Consider the following 25,898-nt stretch of genomic DNA (forward strand, 5'->3'; position numbering starts at 1 on the left):
TAGTCCAACTGCCACAGTACCCTGTTGGTACCCTGGTATCATGTTGGGGAGTTGTGGAATTACCGGGTATGATTGTAGGTGTGCTGTGAAGTATCCATCCCTACACATGGTCATAGCTGGTGATGTTGTATTCCTATGTGTGTGGCACAATGCACCAGACAGGTGAAGGTGAACACAATGGGTACGTCTGGTATTTTTTGCTGATATGTAGTTGGTGATGGCAACACTTTAATGGCATTTGATATTGTGCTGCTGGAGTCTTCTACACCATGACAAATGTGGATCTGTGCCTATATGTGACTTTCTTCACATTAAAATGGCCAATGCCATTCACATAGCTGAGCTATCCCTTGTTAGGTGTAATGTGTGAGGGATCTGTATTTAGTTGTCAACCTGTAGACACTTGTAGTGGTTTGGGCCCAGCTTCTGTATGCAAACGAAATATAGCGCCACCTGTCCTTCGTGTGGTGTGTCTGTCAGGTTGTGTCTGTATTATGTACATATTGGTGTACGTGTGTGTAATGTGCAATGAATGTGCTGTAGTATGACATATGGCATATGTATTGTTGTCTGTACATCTGGGTTCCCCTGTCCATGTGTGTTTAGTGTGGTGTATGTATTGTTTGTCCTACAGGTTTGGTGTGTTTTCTGTGTAATAATTGGTAAGGTGGCTTACCTACAAGTAGTCTAGCCCATTACTATATTGGCCATTCTGGAACCGCTCATTGATGGTGGAGTGCCAGAATATGCATGCATCATGGACGCTGTCGGGATATTTGGCCAGGATGTTTGTGAATAGCTCATGGTATACCACAATGGCCTGCATATTTATGGAATGGGTGTCTTTACAGTTCCTGCAGAGGTGTTCCATTGCAGCAGGAAGCACAATTTGGACATGGGTGCAGAGGTTTGGTAGAAACCATGCATGGTCTCCTGTTGCAGTTGCTGGGTGTTGTGGAACTGGATGTGGTGGGGTGTGAGGCAGATTACAGCATCCAAACCTTTGGAAGGATGGCTGGTAAGGATGGCTGGGAGATACCACCTGCTTGTGCACCAGTTGTCTGGAATGCTCATGAGGCCAGCATATGGAGGGCAGCCAGGAGTTTTGTCATGGGTGTAATAGCTGTTTGAGTTCCTACCCTTGCATTGATATCTGGCACAATGTGATGCAGCAGGCGTCCAATAAATTCCTGCTTCAGACGGACGTGTCTGATGACATCTTGTTCCCTGAGCAAAAGGATGGTTGTGCGATGTCGAAATATCCTCTCCTGACTTCTGCGCTGTCTTTGTGGCTGCTGTGGTGGTGCTTTGGGTTGCTGCAGTGGTGGTGCTCTTAGGACATGTTGTTTTCGCTATTGTCTACAGTGTGTGCCGACCTGGAGCAATAACAGCTCCATGTTGTCCAGGGGGGTGCCAATGCTCCTTCTGTGTGTTTTTCTTATGTAGTACTGTGTGGGCCTCATTTTAACACCTGTTCTGACCAGGTGTTAAATTTTGAGGCTAAGTGGCTTTAGTGTTATTTTTTTGGACCAGTTCCTTAACGTGTGTGATTTTTGCTTCAGGCAGTAAATATGGAGCAAGAGGGCTAGCGTCATTTTTTGGAACGGAACGCCTACCTTTCATATCATTGTTGCTAAATGACGCATAGAGGTGTGGCGCTCCCAAAAAACATCACTAAGTATGAAATGTTGTTGCTAGATGGGTCTAGCAACAAAATATAAATAAGGCACTATGGTTAGTGTCACAATTGCATCAGAAAAAATGGCACAAAGGTGGGGCTAAGTTTTGTTTAAAATGGGCCTAAATGCTTTCCCCAAGGTCCTGATCCTTCGGCTGATGTCAAAGTGTACCCCTCTTAACCTTTCCTGAAACGTAAGGCTTAGAAACTTTTTCAAAGACCTCTGGGGGACTGAGAGCAAACTGCCAAGCCATTAAGGTTAAAGTTTGTTGTAACTTGCCAAAGATCAAGAGTGTTCCCGCTCCAAGCTTTTCTGCAGCAGAAAATCCAATTCAGCGAGACCTCAGGGGGAAGGTATCTGTCCTCGTGAAGTCCTATTCACCCCCAGCCTGTTGCCTTGCTCTGCTGGAACAATCCAAGTTTCAAAAAATGATTAGGCCTGAATAGAATTTTTTATTAGGTAACTAAATCAAAAATATCTGGCCAATGAAGGACCTTCTGTGGGTGCAAAATTCTAATTTCTTTTTCCCAGAGCTTTCCCACCAGAAGTCATTGGCTCCAATGAGACCTCATCTAGCACATATCTGATGACATGGAACCCTTTATAGCCACAGCCTCCGGCCTCACCCCACTAAAATGTTTTGACTTCCATTTAATAGATTGTGTCCGAAGGTCAAACTTCCTACTGGGTCGGACCTGGTTTTCTGTATCTGACCTGTGCTCCATCGTTGTTGGCCTTAACTTATGCCTCAGTACCAGTCAAGCACAATCAGATAACCACAGTTGGAGCTTAATGCTTTTTGGCACTACTTCTACATTTAAATTTTAAAAATTCATAATTCTGGTTTTCCTCATTAGATGTTTGTTGCCTCTGTGTCATTTTTGTTAATTAAAATTTACTCTGTTTTTCTAAAAAATAGTTTGAGGTGTTTCTTGTGTTTTATTTTTTACTCTGTTACTGTTTTGGTACTACATAAATACTTTACACATTGCCTCAAAGTTAAGTCTGTCTGATCTATTCTATTGTTACCGGGAGTTGAGCTCTGGTTTATTTAGTGGCTTTAGTGGTTCATCTTGACAACAGATGTTTATTACTTGAGGTTGATACTCATCCCCCTCAGCTAATGCCCCAATTTCTTACAGGGGGGAAATGTGTAGTGTTTGGGATTCATGTACACAGGATTTCTGTACAAAAGTGTGTGTGCATGTGTTACTCATATAAAAATTCTTACTCTAGAATAATAGCGTTCTTGGAATTCGCCTGGGGACAGTTGTGGTTTGTGGATGTGATTTACGTGAGCAGCTACGATTTGTGGGGTTTCTTGCTTGAAATAAATCTTGTAAGTTTACTCACATGTTTCCAGCTTCAGTCTTAAACAAATTGAAACTCAATCGGATTGCCCCCAATCAAGGTGCTGGTGTCTTAGTAAGGCCAACTGACCATCATGTCTGCAAGTGATTTTGAATAAAATAAACTTTTTTTATTATGTAGCCTAAATCTTTAAAGGAAATGGGGCTGTGGGTAAAAACTGTTTTAGAAAGTTTGTTTAAATGTTGTCAGTGGTCACTTGGACCATTTCCTACTTTTCAACAAACCTTTTTCAGAAGGAACCCCTTCAATTTTGCAATTGGGTGACCACCTGAAGGTGGTGGTATTTTTGCAATGTTTTGCTTCAGGATTTCAGTTGCATAACATCAATACATAAGATACCAATTTGGTATTATGCAGAAAAGCCTACAAGCCCCTTTCAGTTACCAAATCAGTATCCGTTCAGATTTGCATTTGAGGAATTATAAAATCATTTCCAGCTCCTAAAATGGGGTTGGTACATAGAAAAAAGTATTTTAACTGGTGCAAAATAGAATCTGAGTATTTGTGACACTTAAAATGCCTAGCAGATCTATCCCCAAGAAAATTAATATTTAGATTTTTTAATCAATGTCAGTCAAAAGCTGGGTGACTCTCTTACAAGAGTTTCAAAGAGATGAAAGAGTTCATTGACCTACAGAACTGAATAAAAGGTCTTTTTTCCTTATACGCTTCTGTGAAAGTCACTAGCTACTACTGTCACCATTCACCAATTCCTGCTTGTGAGGAGGAAGCTAGTTGGCGAACAGAGGTTGAATCCATAATGAACTATGTCAGAGACCCCACCACAACGTACCACAGCTATCTCTGATATTCACATGCATGAGCAAGGCCAAACATGTCAGCAGCAAAAGCTGGACCCCCTGTTTCATTGATATTTATGACAAAAGCTACTACATGCAGATTTGGTTGATTAAGGTATTTGAAGAGAGTGCACCATACAGCTTCTTTCTAACTGTCTTGCTTTTGCTATTGCTCTGGTCAGGTAGGTTGCGACTTGAAGTTCTTCCAACTTGATGCATTTGAAGATGAAGTTCCCCTGAGATGAGATATCATTTACTTGGCTCAGTGATGGCTCTTGATTAGCTTTGTTTTTTTGTACAGGAATTCATTTTTCCTTCTCTTGGGTCCTAGTCCCAAGGTTGTGATGGTGCTTTTCCAAAAATGGAATATACTTTGAGGTTCTATCCACAATTCTCAGACATAAGCATCGGTTTTATTAAACAAGGTGTATTGTGTTTTCTTGAAATACATATGACTTAGGGCCTGATTCTAACTTTGGAGGACGGTGTTAAACCGTCCCAAAAGTGGCGGATATACCACCTACCGTATTACGAGTCCATTATATCCTATGGAACTCGTAATACGGTAGGTGGTATATCCGCCACTTTTGGGACGGTTTAACACCGTCCTCCAAAGTTAGAATCAGGCCCTTAGTTTTTCGAAGCCACTTTGTACCCTTAATGTTGAGATAATGGATAAGTGCTCAACTAGTCGCTGGAGGTATGATTCAATGGCTCAAAAGACAAAATGCAGTTCTGAAATTAAACTTTGAGTAGTCACTGCAATTATGCTTCTAACTTCTTGTACAGTGGCTAGGGCCTTTGATGTCCACAGCCATCTCCAATTTAGGAAGCTGCAGACAACACTTCCCACAGCAGACCAGTGCTGCTCGCACCTTCACATCATAAGAGAGGCAGGTGCCCATGCTGATGCCTTCTTCTCCTTGCCCTTGTCAAATTAAACAAGACTGGATATGCTTTCAACACAAATCAATGTTGTCCTTAATTGCTCTAGTCATTACAAAGAATATTACAAGGATGACACCTGGCAAATTCTCGTTAGAAAATGAGCAACCAAGACTTAGCGTTCAGTTTGTGAGCTCACACGTTTATCCAATATGTAGAGATTCCTACCTATAATAAACCAGATTATTAGACTACAGTAAGTGAGGCTTCTTTTTTTTACCTGAACAATGGATAAACACCCATATACTCAAACAATCCAGTACCTACAAGTAAAAGCAGGACTCAGTGCGAAACCCCCAGCTTAGTTTGTGTAGTTTGGCTCAGGTAGCAGAGCATTTACATTTAAGAAATACACACATACAAATTCCAACTTAAAAATAAAATAAAACAAAGGCAAGAATAGCTTTGGCAGGTTAAAAGAGTGTTGTTTCATGGTATAATAATGGGACTATAAATCACAAATTAATTCTCTAAGGTATAATTATGGGTTGATGCAAAGGTCAAACATATCTCATGTAGGCATCTAGAAATTTAAAAAATGATTTAGGACACTTTTAACATTTAAAATGGTCCATTGAAATGAAAAAATAAACACGCTTATGCTTTGGTTGTGTAACTCACATATCAGCCACCTGTCAGACTATTTCTAACTTCTCTTTTGTCGGCAACACTGTGGAAAGGGAATAAATGAATAAATTATATAACTACATGCCTACATAAAACCAAATTATCTTCCCCAGGACCACTATCTGCGTTCTAACTGGTGATGGGCACTGAAACAGCACTTACCATCATCAAGGAAAAACTGTTTCTCTCTTTTGCTGAGAATACGAATCCCCCTTGATTCTTTTTCAACCTCTCAATGGCCATGGCCTATGACACTGTTGACCAGACAATACTTCTTAACAGGCTCAAAATAATGTTGTCACATACCTTCCAGACTGTGCTGCAATGGTACCAATCATTCGTCAGTGGCCACAACCAAATGGACAGAATTGTATTAATTAATTGTCCTCGTGCCAGTGAAGTGTGTTCTTCCTATAGGGTCTTCCCTCTCATTTCCTGGAGCATCTACATACAATATCAATACCTATCTACCTCGTTGGGCAATACAAGATGATCTTTTAAATGTATGCTGAAGATATTCAAATCAGCTTCCATTTGGAAAAACGATAATGCATGTACCTAGGCCACATGTTTGATTGCATGATGGAGAGTCTTTGTGCATTAATGGTGCCATTACAGGGATCCTTATGAATATAGATCGTGAAACCAATGGACCACTGTTTATCTGGCCCAAAAACCTTGTAACATCCTTTCCACTGCAGAAAAAGTGGGGAACCTGGGAATCCTCTTTAAAACTGTCTTTACTTTTGTACCCCAAGTCAATGCTGCTGCAAGAGGTGTAAATATGGTGCTGGCCCAACTCCGGTGCATTCTTCACAGTGAATTGATCAGAGCAGAACCCTCATTATGACATGCATCAGGTACTTTAACATCACATAATCTGGTCTACTCAAGGAACTCATCAACAGCCTCCAAAACATTTATAGGAAAACACATCTGAATGTACCTTGAACTTAGAAAGTAGGATCATATCGAACCTACTCTTAAAACTCTCCACTAGATTTTAGTACATGTCAGTATTCAATCCAAGGTCTTTTGCACCACTCATAAAATCTACTCGGGTAAAAGTTCTGCATACATGTAGAAACTGACACCTCACTTTATGCCCAGAAGACATCTACAATTTTGCCTTACCATCAGACCATGCAATGACCCTTCAAGAGTGTGAATCGTCATGGCAGATCTCTTATTTTGCAAGGACATTGCACTCCTCTCTCACTCTGAGGTAACCTGAAGGCAACATACAGCTCACCAATAAATAAAGATATAACTAATTAACTAAATAAAGAGTAATTACAGATTCATAAATTAGCTTGAAACCGTTGAGGAAAATCAGTTATATTTGTTTTTTCTAGACTGCCGCTTTCTGTCAATAGTACGCCCTTTCTTTATTGATTATAACTTCTTTGCTTTCTAGCAGATGTTCTCATTTCATATCCAATGTCTCCCATCTAAGACCTTTTTAGTCTGGGTCATACTCATGGCAGTCCTAGCCAGCCACTTAGGGTGCCACCAGCAAGGTCAGTAGAACTGCACTAGAATCAATAAACAGGACCCTAGCACTGCAGGGTGGGACAATAAAACCTCTCAAATGTTTGCAGTGCGTTAATCTTCACATACGTTCTTTGCTCCACGTGGAGTTCATTGTGACCCTTCCTTAACCTTCCCACTTTTACCATCCTTCCACATATTCTGTTATGGTCAATTTTCTTTGGCCTTTTTAAACCAACATATTTCTGTTATAGTCTTTCCTACTTCTCTTTATCAAGCACACAGTTGGCCTATTTCTGGAACTTAATGGCTTTCCAGTATTATTTCTTCTTGAAATGTTTCCACTTCTTTCATACTATCACAAACACAATGCCCCTATTGGAATGTTTCCTATTTCTTTTCTACGTTCACAACTCATTTTCCATTCACTTTGATAAGTATTTCTACATTCATGAGGTAAGCCAGCAGCCTCCAGACACCACATAGTGGTTGTGACATATTAAAAAATAAGGCACGAAAATAACCCTTTTATCAGTGTATGGTGAGTGGTCCATCCGGGAAAATGCTATTTTGCCTGGAGTGCTAAAATCGACCAGATGTTTCAGTTATCCCCGCCGTCACAGCTTTGCACAACCACACTTCCACTGAGTTAAGTGCATTATTCCTCTTCCCAACGTTAATCAAACATCTGTCTTTTTGCGGGTAACAGAACCCAGAAGGCAGGCTGTATAAACACTATTTCTGTTGCGACGATGACGACGTTAACTGAACATCAAATCTGAAATATAATTTATCACATTCTAGTGGAGCATTAGAGAAAGTTCTTGGTGATATTAATTTTCCTCAGCTAAAGTGACAACCCAAACAAATATCCTGATTTATGAAATGTCTGCCTTGCACAGAACATTTGTTGAAGGAGTTCCTTTTAGTGTAGAAGCCGCCTGCTGTTCATTTCCATCCTGTTGCTTCTTTGTTTTGGACCTTATTCAATGAAGGAAGCGGTGGAGCATCCGCTGCAGGTCTTTCGTGGAGTATTGACTTATACTGAACACAAATTCACATTAAGAAGAAAGTAAGCTACAAGTAAGCCCTTTAAAATAAAGTGATATGTATTTCCTCTAGTTCACAATGTGTATGTCCGTGCATTACAGTATGTCACTATTTATTATTTGAAGCAATCAAAAATGGAGCCTACCTTACTATATTTAGAAGCATTTAAACTCATATTTCATGAACGTACATTGGGTTCTTTCAGTGTGATTTAGCATTCTTTCTGAAATGGTTACAAGGCTTGGCTTACTGGCTTTCACGGCTGCTCTTTTCCTCTAGTCTTAGATCAGCGAACGTCGGAAACAGGAAAAGGGAATAGATGGAGGCTACTGATTTGGTTGCCTCTCTGTAGCAAACTGAGAGTGCGAGGACTTGTGTTAATAACCTTATTGCTGCAGAGGGCCTAACAGCTGCTAGCTGCCCTTTCATCTCATTATGACTCAGTCTCATCACTGAAGAAGTGAAGGGAAATTAATGGCTCTGAGCAGATGGTGTTAATCAAAGTTAACACTCTCGTCAGTGGTCAATTATGCTTTGATTCCGCCCAGTTACTTCAAGTCAACCAAGTAACATCTTGCAATATTATAAAGAACTGGAAGGCTGTATGCATGTTTGGATACTTGAATCCAAGTTTGTCAACGAGAATTGTAAAATAATTTGAGATTGTGAAAATAGTCCTAATGCACAGGATAACACTTACCAAGAAAATTAAAAGGTACTCGCTAAATAATATAAGAATACTTTGGATTTTTCAAGCAATGTTTTCATTCGAAAACAGAGATAAAGTTAGAACAACATAACATTCTTCAGATTGTCTTCCTTGGGTGCAACAGCTTTATCGAATTTTTTAATGCAGGCACAAACAGAGGCGGTTCCTTCGCAATGGTGAAGGAGCGTCGTCCCCCTGTCTAAGCCAGGTGGTGAGAGATAAAAACGATATTGTTTTATCTTTCATCTCGTGGCTCACTCCTGTCTCAGCCAGTATGTGAAGGGAGGGGCGGGGCTGGGCTACGGGAAGGGGGAGTAGGGGAGAGTGCACCTAAGTGTGTATGTGTGTTTGGCCAGCCGTCTCAGGCCGGCTAAAAACGCAAGCGCGCTTAGGTTTCTCCAGCTCATCTGTGTTTAACAGCAGGGCTGGAGAAACTGCACAGATCTGGGGGCTCTGTCTCAGCGGCAGTCACTGCCACTCAGACCAATCCTTATGCTGCTTTCATGCTAGCCTTTGCCTGAAAGCAGCACCAGGATTGCTGGAGAGCCTGTGCTGGTGTCCCAGTGAATATTGGAACACTAAAAGAAGGTCAAAGGAGCACCGTGACAGGAGTCGGCGGCGATGGGGAAAAAGTATTTATTTATTTTTTTATATATTTTTTATTTATCCCCCGCATCCCTCCGCCTCTCCCCTTGAGATTTGTAGCGGCCGCCGCTGGGCACAAAACTTTGCATTTTTCACATTTCAAAGTTTATCTGCTTTCATGGGCTCAAGTTGTTTCTAGTTGACTTTCCGAGAAACTTTTAACAATAAATCAACCCTCTTGTGATAAAATGACTCACTGATATTTTCAGTTGAAACGTGACATTGACAGTCCCATGTTACACCCTGATTACTAGTTAGGAGTAAACACGCACAAACATTCCAGGTTGCTGAATTTATCTTTTCCAACTGCTTTCATGCCATATTTTCTAAAATGTTCCATATACTTTAGCATGTGGAGATCTCTGCCCGGTATGGTATATGGAAAATGTATAAAATAATTAAATTTGTAAATAAATATTAAAAATATTACATGTATTTTATGTATTTACTTTACATGTAAGAAATAGAAAAACTGCTACAGCACTAATAAATTAATTCAGAATTCTGAAATAAAACATTAATAAATGGAACTAAACTAAATTAACTCAAAATTGTTTTTATAAAATTTAAATTAAAAATATAAACTCCGACCGAAGAATTTTTTTTTTTTTAAAGGGCATTGATAATTATAAAAAATGTTGTAAGAACTCATCAATGTATTTTTTATAAATGGTAATGTTAAATTAGGTTTCAAATTAAAAACAGATTATAACATTTTTTATAATAAATAATAAATGTGCACTATTTTGATATAGGTTAACGTTAATTTATATGCCTTTATACTTTGAATAACCTAATTTAATTTAAAGTTATTTTCTATGGGATTTTATTTTAATTCCCTACCTCTATTATTTTCTGTGGGAGTGTGTTGCAGTACTAGTGGTGGGCCATGTATAGTTCTGGACTTACTTTAAAAATGTGTTACTACAAAAGTGTAAGTTACACATGTATGTTATGACAAAAGTGTAAGTTAATACAAACGTGTAAGTTACTACAAAAGTGCAGTTTGCAAGTACCAAAAAGTACTAGATTTACTCAAAAGTGTAAACTTACTCAAAAGTGTAAGTTACTTCTGTGAATTGAGCTCATAGTAGCCATAAAAAAATGCATACACATTAAAAAGAAATGAATCAAATTTTCTAACACTTATGCAAAACTGCTATTCAAACAGGGTGTACTCAATGCAAACACAAGCAAGACAATCTTCCACAGTTACATCTCATCAACTCACTAACCAATCACACACAGGTCATCACCATATATAACCCAGCCACAGGCACTCAGATCTTTCCACAACGCCTGTGTCAGAGTTTTTTAGACTGTCCTTCGTCCAGAGTAACAGCTACTTGAGGAGGAGAGAAAGTACACATAGAAAGGATCACTATGTTTATGTCTGAGGAAAAGACAATATGGAGGTACCACTTACCTTTAAATGTGATCCTGGATATAGTTGCAGAATGGAAACAGGAGCGTGTGTCATTAATAGCCTTATCCCATAGATTCATCTCTCTCCATGGCCCAGCAAATCAACACCATATCGTCCTCCTGCTTCAACACCCTTCGCATGCTACGGAAGACTTTCAAATGGATTCCCTTAGAAACAAGAAAAACGGTCACCCATGCCCTCATCAAGCAGCAGACTGGACTATAGCAGCGCCCTCTACGCTGGTACCACAGCAAAGCTTCAGCAAAAACTCCAGCGAATCCAGAACGCAGCCGCACGTCTCATCCTCAACCTTCCCCACCACAAACACATTTCCACTCACCTCAGATCCCTACACCGGCTGCCCATCAGCAAAAGGATCATCTTCAAAGTCCTTATCCACGCTCACAAATCCCTCCACAACACTGGACCAGCCTACCTTAACGATCGAGTAAACTTCCACACACCTACTCGACTTCTCTGCTCCGCTGACCTCGCCCTCGCCACAGTCCCCTGCATCCAATGCACCACCTCTGGTGGCAGATCCTTCTCCCACCTCGCCTCCAAGACCTGGAACTCCCTCCCCACCAACCTACGCAAGACCCAGAACGTCCTAACTTTCAGAAAGCACTTCAAGACATGGCTTTTTGAGCAGTAAACGGCATCCCTTCCCCCCCTCAGCGCCTTGAGAGCCTAACAGGTGAGTAGTGCGCTTAATACATTTTTTGATTGATTGACTCTTGTCCATATAAAGGTACTTTCTGGACTATATTTCCTGGCAATTGAAGAATTCTAGAGGTCCGGCAACGTCACAATGGTATCCTATGGGAAACTCTGTTCCAGTGCTTGCACCATGTAGTGAGATGTACCTGCAGTCCATTCATATATCCTATTTGTTGGACCTGGCCCTTTTTGTAGGGTCAACCCAAAATGTTTTGTCTCATTCCACCTATTTCTTTTTGCCTGTTTTTTGTTGGCTTTAGAACTCTGGGCACTTTACCACTGCTAAGCAATTTGCATATGTTCTCTGTCTAAATTGTATTGTTGAGTGGTTTATCCATGACTGGCATATTTGATTTATTGGTAAGTTCCGGGTAAAGTGGGCCTGCAGCACTGATTGTGCCACCCACATGAGTAACCCTGTAAGCATGTCCCAGACCTGTCACTACAGTGTCTGTGTGTGCAGTTTTAAACTGCCAGTTCAACCTGGCAAGTGTACCCACTTGCTAGACCTAAACCTTACCTTCTACTGCATGCAAGTCACTCATAAAGGTAGACCATAGGTAGCCCAATGGGCAGGGTGCAGGGTATTAAAAAGGTAGAACATGCACTATTGTGTTTTACATGTCCTGATAGTGAATTACTGCCAAATTCGGTTTTCACTATTGCAAGGCCTATTTCTCCCATAGATTAACATGGGAACTGCCTTTAAATTTAAGTTCAGTTTCCCATTGGGAGCAGATAGATATCTGGTGTTTAGGGTCTCTGAACTCACAATTTAAAAATACATCTTCTGGTAAAGTTGGTATTTAGATTGTCAGTTTGAAAATGACACTTTTACAAAGTGGGCATTTTATTGCTTAACCATTCTGTGCCTCTGCTTGGCTGCTGAACACACGTCTGGGTCAGACTGACAGCTGGGCTGTTTGTTAATTCACTTTAGAGAGTGACATAAAGGGAGCTGAAGTATGTCCTGCATATCCTGATGAGTCTTCCTGGGCTAGAGTGGGAGGGAGAAGCTGACACCTGCACTTGAAAGGGCTGTGCTTCCTCTCACACAATAGAGACTCTGACCCTCCGGTGTGTTTCTGGGGCAGGGAAAGGAAGAGTCAGGGTCTTGTGCACTACAAAGACTTTTCTTTGAAGGTTGCCACCTTCAAAGGCAGAAATGAGTATAAGTACTGGACTGATGACCCCACAACTTTAGATTACTTCTGGATCAAGAGGAGCCTCTGCCAAGGAGAAGAGCTTGATGCTTGAGGAGGACCTGCCACTCTGCCTGCTGCTTTGCTGTGCTGGTCTGCTACTGCTGCTTCTTCTGCCCTAAGAGGGAAAGAACTGAACGTTGTTTTCTGAAATTCTGCTTGTGAAGTTTCTTCAAGGGCTTGGACTAAGCTTGCCCCCTGTTCTGAAGTCTGAGGGACATCAAAGACTTCATCTGTCAGTGCCTGATTTGCTAAGTGGTGCCAAATCCAGTCCCTGGACCCTTAGAAGTGGAAACTGGTAACCTGCAGGAGAAAATCCATGCACTGCTGTGTGCACATCAGAAAATCGACTGAGCGCCGATCCTGTGGCTGAAAATGCAACACAGCACCTGCCTAGTGGCTGGAGAATGGATGCAGTGTCTGTTCTCAACACGGACCTTTCGCACATCACATCAGAATTTTCCATTTATTGACCCTGGGTGTCCAAATCTTCAACATTACTGCACAGACCTGAGGCTGCTTGTCCAGAATTCAACGCATCCCTTCCCTGTGAAGAACGAATCAACACATCACTTACCCAGCAGAGAAAGAATCAACGCACTGCCTTACTTGTGAGTAAGTAATCAATGCATCGCTTGCTCTTATGATGTCCATGCGGCGTTATTTTTGAAGCATATCAGGTACTTTGTCCTAAAACAAATCATTTATTGATTTCTATGAATCAAGACTCTTTTTACTTAAAAAATTAATATCTTTGCTTGGTATTTTGGATTTTTGTTGTTTTGGTCTTGTTTGATTTAGAAAAACATTGGCTATTTTCTAAACCGGTGTGGAGTCTTTTTGTGGTGTTTTCACTGTGTTACTGTGTGTGTTTCTAAAAATACTTTACACATTGCCTCTGAGATAAGCCTGAGTGCTTGTGCCAAGCTATCAAGGGGGTGAGCAGGGTTCATCTGAGATATGTATCTCCTTTACCCGGAATAGAGTGAGGGTTCTTAGTTGGACAAGGTGTAAACTGACTGCCAACTAGAGACACCACTTCTAACACTATTTCTTTATTTTTCCTGTAAATAATTAGGCACCACATATTTCATTCAATGGTTTTCCTCTTGCACTGTGCACAGTCTTTTTGCCTTCGTGTGCTGTATCCACTGAACCAACATGTACACCATCAAATTAGATTATGTGGGTATTACATAAAACCTAACACTGTCTGATTTTAGTCTTGAAAAAGCCCCATGCCTGCGAGCCAACAGATGGGACAAAACACGTTGGCTATACAGAATGAAGTGACGCTTAAGGTGACAACCGGTAATAAAAACTACAAAATCACTATGACTGTTGTCTTTGATATTCACATTGATGAACACTAAAAAGTATTTATGAATAAATTAGGTGTATGCATTACTTACTTGAATCATACTGATATTGGAGAAAGGTCAAAGGTAGACCTTTGGGTCAGCGGTAGAATTCTTGAAGGGGTATCTCTTAAGCTTTGTTTCTGAATTGCAGGAGTTCTGGTGCTGACCTGACATTGCTAGAGATCCTGTTCCTCATCCTGAGAGCGTGAACAGAAAAGGTTTGCCTTCTTGCAATGTTGTGCTCCAGTTTGTCTCTAATCTGGTGATATCCAGGCCCCCTGTCAGACATCCAACAGAATTCATATGTGTGCTACAGCATGCCTTGCAATCTAGCAGGATATTACCAGAATGAGCATCGCAAAATAGCAGTGGTCTTTATGTATTATCATTGTATCATTTGTATTTTATGAGTACATTCACAACTTTACCTTTTCTCTTTCTTTCTCTCTTATTTTCCACAGAATATGAGAACACAAACCTAATTTTCCGGACACCTGTTGATAGCACTCTTATTTGAGGGTATAGCTTAACTCAGTTAATGCACTTTTTCCAACAAAGGGGCCGAACTCACATATTTATATTGATGTTAACCAAGAGCTAGCTTCAGTATGGTATTATATATCTAGGACCACTGGGAGGATCACACATAGGCCCTCATTCTGACCCTGGCGGTCTTTGACCGCCAGGGCGGAGGACCGCGGGAGCACCGCCGACAAGCCGGCGGTGCTTCAATGGGGATTCCGACCGCGGCGGTAAAGCCGCGGTCGGACCGGCACCACTGGCGGGGTCCCGCCAGTGTACCGCGGCCCCATTGAATCCTCCGCGGCGGCGCAGCTTGCTGCACCGCCGCGGGGATTCTGACCCCCCCTACCGCCATCCAGATCCCGGCGGTCGGACCGCCGAGATCCGGATGGCGGTAGGGGGGGTCGCGGGGCCCCTGGGGGCCCCTGCAGTGCCCATGCCACTGGCATGGGCATTGCAGGGGCCCCCGTAAGAGGGCCCCTACATGTATTTCACTGTCTGCTGCGCAGACAGTGAAATACGCGACGGGTGCAACTGCACCCGTCGCACAGCTTCCACTCCGCCGGCTCGATTCCGAGCCGGCTTCATCGTGGAGGCCTCTTTCCCGCTGGGCTGGCTGGCGGTCTGAACGAGACCGCCCGCCAGCCCAGCGGGAAAGTCAGAATTACCGCCGCGGTCTTTCGACCGCGGAACGGTAACCTGACGGCGGGACTTTGGCGGGCGGCCTCCGCCGCCCGCCAAGGTCAGAATGAGGGCCATAATGTTGCCCAACTATTTCCCAACCACTTCCCATACCAAAAATCCAGATGGATCATTGCATATTTAAGAAAAGCAAGACCTATTGACTTACAATTTTGTCATGTTTTTATGTTCATTGCCTTCCTAAGTTTGTGACCATTACCACTGTTTTGGCAAAATTAGCTGGCAGTGAGTTGCCAATTTTTCTCTTACTTTAATCACACCAGTACTGCACTCCACTGCCTCCTAACAAGCCTTTCTTTATATTCAAGGACTCATTGCTCATGTTAACATCCTTCGGTTTAAGAGAACTTGGGGAGCCAATTCCTTCTCTACCAAGGCTGCCCGCCTTTGGAACGATCTTCCCTATGAACTTCGTCATGAATCCTCAGAGCAGCTTTTTAGGAAAAAACTCAAGACTATCCTTTGCTGTAGGTTACTTTCGGGATTTTTCTTGTCGCTGGCATTAGTCATGTTATGTTAGCGCTGGGATGCCTTAGGGTAACTATGCACTTTATAAATCCTTAAAACTAAAACTAAACTAAACTTAGTCTGAGATGGCCTCATTTTAAATTTGGACTTGGAGTTATTTTAGCACTCCTACAGTGAAAGACATTTGTGTGTTTGCTATGATAGGAAACCATTATCACTAATGCAGCTTTATTTGTCTTTATGTAACTCTATATTGTCAACACTTCTAGTGCTCTAAAGTAATTGGAATCATCAGTCCAAAACCACCATAAATTACCTAAATAAATAAATAAACATTTTCATCCTAACATTCACTGTTCTGGGTGTCAGACCAGTGTAAAAGGGGCTAGAAGCAAGTGCTCCTGTGGACCATGCTCCATCTCCTGCTTTGGGTCTTCACTAGGGTGTTTAAAATGATACTTTTGCATTCCAATAGTTTTTGTGAATTATATAGAATTATAAATCAGTAACGGCAAATAATGGAGATGCTTTTCACCCAGGGGATCTGATGCCAATCAGAACTCCAAATTGAAAAACATCCTTGTTGCACAATTTCTTTACTCATGTCTAGTTTTGTTATGTATCTCCTTGAAAATCAGCTGCCTCTGCTTTTGACTGGTGTGCAGGGTTAGTGTAGCAATGGTGGAGCCATGTTTAATAAGTTCTTTCAGTCCTGTCCTATATGCAAAAGATATATTTTTTCTCCTCCCACCCACCCGTTGTGCTTTTCTTCTCCTTCCTTCCTGAAGCTGTGCTCTGTGCACTACAAGACCTCTGAGTGAATGATATAAATAAATGAAACAACATTGGTATTTGACAATTAATATGCATAAATATAAATAAAAATTTTGACAGGATTTTTTTTTTTTAGGAAAGTAGAATATAAGAACAAACCGTAAACAAGAAGTTAAACCAAGCTTGCATGGGGTAGCGCAATGAGAAGTGTCACAATGTGAATGTATGCACTTGAATCATCCACCACCTACACAAAGTTCTTGCTTTAAGTACCTCCCTGTCTTTCTGATGTCACTCAAAGATCAAGTCCACCAGCTACCCTTCAATGACTCAGTGAACCTGCATGGAAACTTTGTGATTTGTGTCACTTCAGTGTCTGCCCTTGGGTAAGTGTTGATATAGGTGCTGTCAATCCAAAATGTACTGGCAGGCTGGTAAACAAATTGGTACTAAATGTCTCAGGAATCTTCGTGAAGTGGCCATTTTCAGCAAATGCTCACATAAATGAAAGTCCCACCCAGTCACTTGTGCTTATAATTGCTGATCATTCTTGTAGAAGGAAGAAGTCTCCTGTTTCTTTCTATCCTTGGGAGAATCTTTAATTACCACCTGATAACATTGCGATTGGAGCACTGTTGTGCATCTTTTGTTTCTTATCCTCATAATCTGCAGAGAGGAGGCTTGGTTTTACAAAGAGCAAGCTTGATGCTGGTGAAATGCAGTTTTTTTCTTTTTCCTTTAAAAAAGCAAAGTGTGGGGCAGCCCTTTGAGTAGAAGCGTTTGTGCCCAATTTAGAGATTTTCAGTATTACAAGTGCATTATATCCTATGGCAGTTGTAATATGGTGGACCAGATACCTGTCATGTTTGTGGTAGATTATCCTATCTGCCAAACTTTAAATCATGCCCTCAAATGTTGATTAAAGAAATATTAATAGACTTTCAGGATAGTAAGATCATTTCTTGTAAAGAATATGAGTGAGCTATGTTTACAGAACCTTAGGAAATAAGATTATTGCAATGAATTAAAGCTTCTGAGTGAAGTTCAATTTTCCCAAATGCTTGGAATTGAGTCAGCTCACACCAGCTCAATTAATAAGTGTGTCTTTGGTTGGTAATCTTAATTATCTAAAACAAATGCGATGTTTTGTTGTTCATAAAAATTTACGTGTCCTGTTTATTTTTCTATATAAATTGCTTCCTTGTGATCACTTCAAAGGGGTACCAAGTTTTCCACCAGCTTCTTTGTCTTTGGCCACGAAGTAAGCAGTGGTGGGAAAGTTCTGGATGAATAGTTGTTATCTCTCTTATGCCTATTCATATCTTCCTCCCTGTTATTCCTCTCTTAAATGCCTTCGTCTATCAATTTGCTATTTTTATAGGCGGAACCGGAGGTGCCTAGAAGTGAGCTGATTGCAACATCATGCCACTCCTGATTATGACATTGAACCGTGACAGAATACTGAGCTCAAAAATTGGTGTTCTTCTAGGTGGGATGTTCTGGACATGGCCACCTTAGATGATATGATGAAGTCCTTGGCAACAGTCAAGTACTGCATTGCTGTGGGAGGGTCTGAACCAACTTTAATAGCTGCAGTTACAATTTGCAGGCTAGATTCCCTGTCCAACCAGGCATGCTTCACTACCCAAGAGTAGGTGTGCCACCCGTTCATTCTCCTTTAATACAACCTCAGGCAAGCAGTTCCAATGTTATGGTGACTGCATTTGCCGATGTTCGACCTTCTCTTCTGTGTGTTCACATCCAAGTAGCCTCTAACGTCTGATGGGCACCCTGTTAAAAATGTTAGGCACTGTCCAGTACATGTCATCTCATAGTCAATATTTGTCTTTAGTTAATCCCTTCTGACTGCGTTTAGGGTGCATAAAGTCTAAAAAGTGAGTAGAAGCTTGACCCACATATACTCCAAGATTGGACGGCATTCTGAGATTGTTTTCTGTTGCCAATGCACAATAATCGTGAACAGCCACAAAGCATGTTCTTGAGACACACTTTCATGTCTGCTTGGGTTTAAGAAGTAGTGCTTAATTTGTAAAAGAATAAGTGCTGGGTCCCAATAATTTGTTTAGAATACTGTGGCCAGTACTATCGAATGTCAAGGGTGACAGATACCAATGCTGTCTAGTCTCAATTCCACCTCATATGTATTTCATCCACCACTAGCCACTCACCACCCCTTTATCACTGTATTTCAGATTCTTCATCATCCCTCCTTTCTTTGTCACTGTTTTTGTCTTTCTGTTCCTCCTTCATTCCCTTTTTTCTGATATTTCGCTCTCTGGTCCTGGGTGAAAGTCTGATGACAAAAATAATTGTGGATCTACAAAGATGAGTAACAGTGGGTCCCACCTGCAAACACTGGGTCAAATTAAGCACTGTTGAGAAGTGAAATTAACATGCCCCAAAAAAGTCACAAGGGTACAACCATTTAAATACAAGAAAATGCCCAAAATAGTGAGGCAACTGTATACATGGGTATAAGCAATTCATGAATCTCCCTTCTAGTTGGGCAGGCTTTTCATCTCATCAGGCATTTCCCCTTTGGGCTCGAGCCTTTGAGAGCATGTAACTCCCTGGCCTGCAGGCACTTTATTGCACCTACACAGTGGTAGTGATAACGAGTCTGGTCCATTCACTTGTTTTCCAGTTCTGATGAATCTTTTTAGGAGTTCCGATGGGTAAGGAGAGATACTTAATACATTTCAAACAATTTGCACTGAAACCCATTTGACCACACATTAAATCTCAGAGACAAAATTAATGGGCTAGAGGTTTAATAAGAATTCGAAGCCAGGCCTTTGTAAATGAGTTTCAGAAATATACTATACAACTACAGAATCGCTAAAAGTGAGTTAAAGTGTTGAAATAAATTAAATCGTACAAGCATAAGCCATACCAAAATTTCAGTTGCTGCGATACAAAAGATCAAGAACAACACCTAATGTTAAGAGTCTTAGCTTTCATGTTCTTGCTTAGCCATTATTAGAGCTAAGAGAAACCTAAGTAATCTCCAAATTATGGAAATGGGAAATGAATCAAAAGTGTTAGCATAACAGAATCCTCAGCAGCTGTTCCGCAGAAGAGAGAGATGTGTGTAGCATAAATCCACATCAGCCAAAGCAAAGGAAAATAGGTCTGTACCTCACTAAAGGGCCTGATTTAAGGAAAGTGGTGCTGCACCCAGTGCACCCCCACTTTCCTTGCGCCCCTTAGCACCCCCTAACACTATCATGTGTACACCGTATCTAAGATACGGCACACCATGGCGGTAGTTAGGGAAATTAGCGTCAACATTTTTGATGCTAGTTGGGAGCTTTGCAAGACTAGCGTAAACATTTTTTAATCTAATCCTGCAAAGCCCCATTGTGAGCAATGGTGTGCCTCTTTTCGATGTCTGCTCTGAGCAAGTGTTGAAAGTGCCAAACCAAATGACACAAAGAAATTTCTTAGATTTCTTTGCTCCATTTTTTCAGTCTCCTAATGGGGGAACGCCTCCTTTGCATTCATTATGCCTCACGCAGGCATAATGCAGCGCAAAGGTTTCCAAAGTGGCGCAATGCATGCATTGAACAACTTTGTAAATTTGGTGCTGTGATTTTGGCCTCGTTTGGCCACATTAATGTAAAACAAAATGACGCTAATGTGGTACAAGGAGGCGGTATGGGCCCCTAAATCAGTCCCTAAGTCTCTAAGGTTCTACTTTAGTCAAAGAGTAATAGGAATCTGTCTCTCTAACTAACTAAATAGGACTTTAATCCTTGCAGAACTTCCAAGAGCTGATGTCAACACCTGTAACTTTCATTCTTTTGTGCACATTTGGAACTTGGGACTCCCATTAGCCATTCATCCTTTGCACCAAAAATCAGGATGACATTGGATACCTCCAGTGTCCAGGAATCCAGAGGGGAGTTCTTCCTAATGGTCCTCGTTAATGCTTCTCATCCTTGGCAACCCATGCTCCTGTACCCCTTCTATCCACAACTAACACTAAGCTCTTCATTAACTGAAGACTTGTGCAGCCACACCTACATATAAGCAAATACGTAACAAAAGCAAAAATTCCACATTGAAGGTCAACTACAGAAAAACAATCAATAAGTGTAATTATAGAACTTACAAACAACTATTCTACATGAATACCTTTAAACACGTTATATATGTTGTTGATTACATTTTCTTGCCATTTCTGAAATGCATAATGGCACAACAAAGTTCTGCTTTCTGAACCCACCCTCTGATGATGTATGAAGTCATCTCAAACTTACTCCTTTTTTTCGAATGAGACTCTCTAGAACCTTATCTTTTTCATCTACTTTCGTCTAGACTCCTCTCAACATTTCATATCATCATAATGCCTACACTGACTATCTTCCAGCTCAGGATCTGCTCTCTTCCTTTTCTTTGCCTTTTCAGCCTTCATTCTATGACAAACTTTATATCTCACTATCAGAACTATTGCACATATGGCAATAACCAACAACGGCTTCAAAACAAAACCTAAAATTCCACTTCCCAAATTTCCAAACCATCTGCTATAGCAGAAAAAAACACCCCAAATTGTTTCCTATACGTCTGTCATATCAAATCTTTTGTCTATCTAGAAATGTTCCAAATATACCTTTCCACGTCTTTACTTGTGTCTGGGATATAAGTACAACATCGTTGGACTTTCAGCATCAAACAAACTCCACCATCTTTTGTGAGCAACAAATCTAACACAAGTCTGTTCTGAAAAACCGTATCACTACCATCCCTGTGTTCACAACCAACAAGGAATTTGCTGTGCTAATAGCCAACTTCACTAGTATTGTAGACAGCTTTCTAATCTTCAAGTCATTTAAAAAACACACCTACAGATGGAATCAACACACCAAAGATGTCTCCCACTACTTCTGTTGCAGTAAAACCTCATCTAGTTTGAGGTTTGGTATTCCACACAGGATTTTCAAAATGCCCCGCATGATAGATCTTTGGAAACACTATAACACATACCATACCATCATTTTGGCAGCTTTAAAAAGGCACTCCAGGAATCATTGTATCTTTTCCATCCAGAAAGAACTCACTCTTTTCTCTGACATCAAAAACATGCGCACAATCACTCCTCCCTATGAACAACGGGTCTATATAACTCTGGTCAATGTGTATGCATAACTTCCTTTTGTGTTGCAAATCTAAAGTTAAAGCGGGTAAATTTCCCCTCACTTGATGCTCAATGTCCTCTTTATTCCAGCTGTGTGCTTTAAGATCTTTACCTGTCTTGGATTTGAATTCTAATTAACTTCTTTCATCCTCTACCAAATTCAGGAACTTTTTCTCTATATCTGTCATTGAACAGGTTAAGTTGTGTCTGTGTGCATTTGCAGTGTCTAAAGGCATTAATGATACAAAATATTTTCCTGCTATTTCTGTACCCTTATAATATGGACTCTTGTTTAGTTTTTGGAAGGATTAAATCATAATTCAAAAGTTAATACTGGAAACGTCCCTTGTTGTAAAATACGTCAACGAAAGACTGCTAGAAACTCCTCAAGCCAAAGGAATATGATGGTATATAATGCCTTCTGACACAAAAGTAGGTAATTGCATACACTTGTAGCAATCCTTTGCATCCACTGCATTGCTATACTCAAAGCAACTCAAAATATACATTTGCAATGCCCTTTCAACTAGTTTATGAGGGTTACTATCTCTAGGACTTAATGTTCATGGGGAAACACTAGGAAATGCTCCTATTAACAGCCCTGACACTACAATAAGGAAAACAAGTAATACTGCACCTATTATGTACCTACATCTACTTCTCTTATTTGCTCCCATTATTTCTCTAAAACCAGATCAATTTAAATGAAATTGCAGGAGCAACAGAGTATTCTTCATTAGTTCCACCTGTGCAAAGCAACAAAATAAAGTTTGAATGATGATTAACAAAAGTATAAACAAATATTCGTAAGTCTTCCTTAACCCTACTCTTTGCTGTTCTAAAAGCCTCTTTTCTTCCTTTACTTGGGCCTAGGTATTCTTCTTCAAAGATTTCTACAAAGTCTCTAATATATACACAGTTCAAAATACCTGATAATCACATCCAAAATGAAATGTCTCAATCTATCCAAAAGCACAGGAACTTCTAAATTGAATTCAAACAGTGTTCACGAGGGGCTATAAGCCATTGCCGACTGGATGAGAGACAGCTGGCTACAACTGAACTCGGACAAAACAGAGGTCCTCATCCTTGGGCACACCCCCTCTGCCTGGGACAGCTCATGGTGGCCGACCATGCAGGGTCCCCCGCCGACACCCACCGACAGCGCATGAAACCTCGGCTTCACCCTCGACTCCTCACTCTCCATGTCAAAGCAGGTCAGTGCCATCTCCTCCTCCTGCTACAACACCCTCCGCATGCTTCGCAGAGTTTACAAATGGATCCCAACAGAAACAAGAAAAACAGTAACCCAGGCCCTCGTCAACAGCAGACTCGACTACGGCAACGCCCTCTACACCGGTATCCCATCCAAACTCCTCCAACGCCTCCAATGCATCCAAAATGCCTCCGCCCGACTCATCCTCAACATCCCTCACCACTGCCACATCACCCCCCACCTAAGAGACCTTCAGTGGCTCCCCGTCAACAAGAGGATCACCTTCAAGCTCCTCACCTACGCAAACAAGGCACTCCACAACACCGGACCAACATACCTGAAAAACAGACTCAGCTTCTACACCCCAACCCGGCATCTCTGCTCCACAAACCTCGCCCTCGCCTCCATCCCCCGCATCCGACGCAAATCTTCCGGCGGCAGATCATTCTCGTACCTCACCACCAAGACCTGGAACACCCTCCCGTTGGATCTACGACAGACCCAGGACCTTCTTTCCTTCAGAAAACTCCTCAAGACATGGCTCTTCGAGTAGTAGCAGCACCCTACCCCCGCCCCCAGCGCCTTGAAAACCTCACGGGTATGTAGCGTGCTTTACAAATTGATTGATTGATTGATTGATTGTTCAGTTCAAGGAGGTTCAGTTGAATCCACAGTGTTATCCCAAAACTCCCAACACTTTCTTTCTCCAACAGTTGCAGTAAAACGCGTCTATTCATGTGAAGATTACTTCTGACAGGGCACTCTCATTCTCTTTGATCTCCTCAGTGCCACACCCTCATTCTCACTTTCACTCAGCTCAGAGTTCTAAGGATTCCCTGTAATTGCCGGCAGCACAAATTCTTTAGGCAAACTCAATTTCTCTCTTTTCTCAACTTCTGGGCCATTGGTCTCCACTTTCACTCACTTCCTTCCAGTACTGTGTCCTTCAACAGGGTCTGAATCTGAAGTTGACTCGTTTACCACAACAGGACAGGATTCAGTTACTTCATCTTCAACTTCACCTGCGACTTGCTAAAGACCCCCCTGAGACCGATCAACTGTTGCTTCAGGGTCAGTTTGACCCTGACAGCTTGACTAACCTACTCCTGTTGTCTCTCTATCACTATCAGTACTTCTGGAACAGGTGCTGTCACATCAATGGGACATTCAACTCTGCGAGTATGGGAAGTGTGAATTCAGTTGAGGAGACCTCCACACTTCACAGCAGCCGTTGTGGCCAAAATAACATGGTATGGTCCACACCAATGGGGTTCCAAGCATGTCTTCCTTATATGCTTCTTCACCAAGACCCAGTCACCAGGACTAAGGTCATGGCATTGCTCCTGGTTCAGAGAGGCTGCAGCTGCTCCAAAGTGATGAGAGACAGAACACACCATATTGGCTAGCCCTTTACAGTAGTCAAGGACCATATCATCTCTGATGTTCACAAGTGCATTTGCAGGAATCACTATCAATCTCATCTTCCTCTTCAAAATTATCTCATGGGGAAATAGTCCAAAACACCCTCTTGGACCATATTTGACTATCGGTAAAGATTGTCACTTTCAGTTGGTCTGAAAAACAACATGTTCTAGTAAGAGCAACCAATTCCGCCACCTGAGCAGAGAATACTCCTTGAAGCCAGGAAGCATCAATCATTTCTAAAATAGTGCTGACAGCATAAGCTGTTCTCGGACTTCCTCCACCTTCTCGAAAACATGAACCATCGACATAAAGCAAAAATCAGATTCAGGTAGTGGCTCATCTCATATGTCTGGTCTTGGGTTGCTGCATAGTTCAGTAACATGGAGGCAATCATGGTCCACTTCACATTCATCATCATCAGGTACAAGTAACAGTGTCAAAAGATTAATAAAACCATAGTGCTTACAGTTACATTTTCCGAAGCAAGAATAACTTGCTCATATTTATTGAGGCGGCTACATGTCAAGTGCTGGGCTCAAGTCCTTGTTAACAACAATTCCAATGAGTGAGGAACATGTACAGTTAAAGGGTTACCCATAACTATATTCTCACATCTATGTATGCTAACACTGACAGACGCTACGACTTTAAGACAACCAGATAGTGCAGAAATTACAGGCTTTAATGTAGCTGAGAAGTAGGACACAGGCCGTTTGGTGTTTCCATGGGCTTGTGCAAGCACTGAAAGAATGCAGCCCTCACTCTCACTTCAGAAAAGTGCAAATTACTTATTATAATCAAGCATTCCAAGTGGTGAAGCACAACAGAGACTTTCTCTCAGCTCTAGGAAGGCAATCAGACAAATGTTATAACAGGGTGCTGGATCAGACACATCCTTGTGTGTCAGCCTCTGTAAAGGCTTAACCGGATGAAGTTGAGTATCCACCTGCAACAGTAGCACACAATTCCCAAAAACATCCTGAATTTTCTCCGTGCAGTTGGCAGACTCATTTTCAGCAATGTTGTTCATACTTTGCAGACCCTGTACAATCCCATACATCCCATTTAGCTTCTGCAGGCCGGACATAGGAGAATTGCAAAGAATGCCCATTATTTCTTTCAAAATTCCCTGCTGAATCATAGACTCAATTACTGGAGTTATCCCAGCAATCGTCTCAGGTGTCAAGATATAGTGATGATTTCTCGGGTATTCAGCATTTAACTTGACTATAATTCATACAGGCTTAACACCTTTAATCAGTCCGGTATCTTTTCCTGAAAAATCGCAGACTTTGAATTTGTCTTTAAAATCTGTGGGAAATCATCAACAGTCAGCAGAATAAACAATGCACATTAAGATCCATCATTTGTCAATTTAAAGGTGGTATCCTCATCATAAGCATGTATCTCTATGCCTGTCAGCGTACAATAAATAATACAGTTCAGCTTACAGAATAGATCCCGTCCCAGAAGGTTTACTAGGCCGGAATCACACACCACAAATTTGTGCTTCTGTTCAAAGGACCCTATTTTCACTGGTATTGCTGCAGTTTCCGGGTATGTCATCTGTTTATTTGGTACTCCTACAACTTAGACTATTTTTC

The sequence above is a fragment of the Pleurodeles waltl genome, chromosome 9 (genome assembly GCF_031143425.1).
Source record: "Pleurodeles waltl isolate 20211129_DDA chromosome 9, aPleWal1.hap1.20221129, whole genome shotgun sequence".
Lineage (NCBI taxonomy): Eukaryota > Metazoa > Chordata > Amphibia > Caudata > Salamandridae > Pleurodeles > Pleurodeles waltl.